The following is a 2,389-nucleotide window of genomic DNA, read 5'->3' as shown; positions in this document are numbered from 1 at the left end:
AGCGGGAATTTTTTCCTGGAATTCCAATTTTTGAGGCGGAATTTTTTCCTGGAATTCCAAACTTTCAGCGGGAATTTTTTCCAGGAATTTTTTCCTGGAATTCCAAACTTTAAGCGGGAATTTTTTCCTGGAATTCCAATTTTTGAGGCGGAATTTTTTCCTGGAAATCCAAACTTTAAGCGGGAATTTTTTCCTGGAATTCCAAACTTTCAGCGGGAATTTTTTCCAGGAATTTTTTCCTGGAATTCCAGACTTTGAGCGGGAATTTTTTCCTAGAATTTGAGGGAATTTTTTTCCCACCAATTCCAAAATTTGAGGAGGAATTTTTCCTGGGAATTCCAAACTTGGAGCAGGAATTTTTTTTCCAGGAATTCCAAAATTTGATCGGGAATTTTCCCCCACCAAATCCAAGCTTTGAGCGGGAATTTTTTCCTGGAATTTGTGGGAATTTTTTCCCAGGAATTCCAAACTTGGAGCGGGAATTTTTTCCCCAAAATCCCAGGCTTCCATCAGGAAATTTCCCGCCAATTTTTTCCCGCCGATTCCAGGCTTGGGAAAAAATTTCCCAAGAGAATTCCGGGTTTTTTTTGATGTTGCTGGGAATTTTCACCGATTAATTAATAATTAATGATTAATAATTAAATATGTGCTAACAATGCAATGATTACTAATCAAAAATTAATAATCAATGATTACTAATCAATAATTACTAATAGATAATTAGTCATTAATTTTCTTCTGGTGTCAAACGTGGGAAAATAAAATTCCGGATTTTTCCCAACAATTTCCGTTTCCTTGGAATCCTTGGGAAGCCGCCCCTGAGCACAAAGAATTCCCAAAAAATTCCCCAAAATTCCCCAAAAAATTCCCCAATATTCCCAAAAAATTTCCAAAGAATTCCCCAAAGAATTCCCTAAAAAAAATCCCAAATATTCTCAAATAATTCCCAAAAAATCCCTCAAATAATTCCCAAAAATTCCCACAAAATTCCCAAATATTCTCAAATATTTCCCTGAAGAATTCCCCAAAAATCCCAAAAAATTCCTGAGGAATTCCCCAAATAATTCCCAAAAAATTCCCAATAATTTCCCCAAGAATCCACAAAGAATTCCCACAGAATTCTCCAAAAAATTCCCAAAAATTCCCAAATAATTCATGAAGAATTCCCAGAGAATTTCCTGAATAATCCCTAAATATTTCCCTCCAAATTCCCAAAGAGTTCCCAAATATTCCCAAAAATTGCCACGGAATTCCCAAATATTCCCAAATAATTCCAGGAGAATTCCCAAAGAAACTCCCTGAATATTCTCCAATAATTACCAAAAATCCCAAAAAAATTTCTAAAAATTCCCCCAAAATTCCCAAAGAATTCCAAAAGAATTCCTGAAGAATTCCCCAAAGAATTCCCAAATAATTTCCCAAAAAAATCCCCAAAATAATTCCCAAAAATTCCCAAAGAACTCCCCAAGAATTCCCAAATAATTTCCCAAATATTCTCAAATAATTCCCAAATAATTTCCCAAAAATCCCCAAAGAATTCCCCAAATATTTCTCAAACAATTCCCAATAATTCCCCAAAAATTCCCAAAGAATTCCTGAAGAATTTCCCAAAGAATTCCCAAATACTTTCCAAAAAAATCCCCAAATATTCTCAAATAATTCCCAATAATTCCCCAAAAATCCCCAAATAATTCCCAAATAATTTCCCAAAAAATCCCAAAATAATTCCCAAATATTTCCCCAAGAATTCCCCAAAAATTCCCAAAGAACTCCCCAAATATTCCCAAATAATTCCCCAAACAATCCCCAAGAATTCCCAAATAATTTCCCAAAAAATCCCCAAATAATTCCCAAATATTTCCCCAAGAAATTCCCAAAAATTCCCAAATATTTTCCCACTAATTCCCCAATTAATTCCCAATAATTCCAGAAGATTCCCCACAGAATTCCCAAATAATTCCTGAAGAATTCCCCCAAATTCCCCCGAAAATTCCCAAATATTCTCCAGTAATTCCCATTTTTCCCCAAAATTCCCAAATTTTTCCCCCAAAATTCCCAAATTTTCCCCCATCTCTTCCCGATCCTTTCCAGATTTTCCAGATTTTCCCTCCTCCCGTCCCAAAAATTCCCCAAAGTCTCTAAAATTCCCAAATTTTCCCCTCCCAAAACTCCCAATAAATCCAAAATTCCCGATTTTTCCTCCCGCTCATTCCCAAATTTCCTCTCCCTCCTCATCCTCACAAAATTCCCAATCCCTTTTCCCTCTGCCCAAATCCCAAAAATCCCAAAAAATCCCCCAAAACCAAAATCCCAAATCCTAAAAATGCCCAAAATCCCCAAACCCCAAAAATTCCAAAGATCTCAAAAATCCCAAATCCCAAAAAATCCC

Source organism: Pyrgilauda ruficollis, unplaced genomic scaffold (genome assembly GCF_017590135.1).
Source record: "Pyrgilauda ruficollis isolate IOZ18807 unplaced genomic scaffold, ASM1759013v1 scaffold1686, whole genome shotgun sequence".
Classification (NCBI taxonomy): Eukaryota; Metazoa; Chordata; class Aves; order Passeriformes; family Passeridae; genus Pyrgilauda; species Pyrgilauda ruficollis.
The sequence above is the reverse complement of the archived record's forward strand: the minus strand, read 5'-3'. Positions refer to the sequence as shown.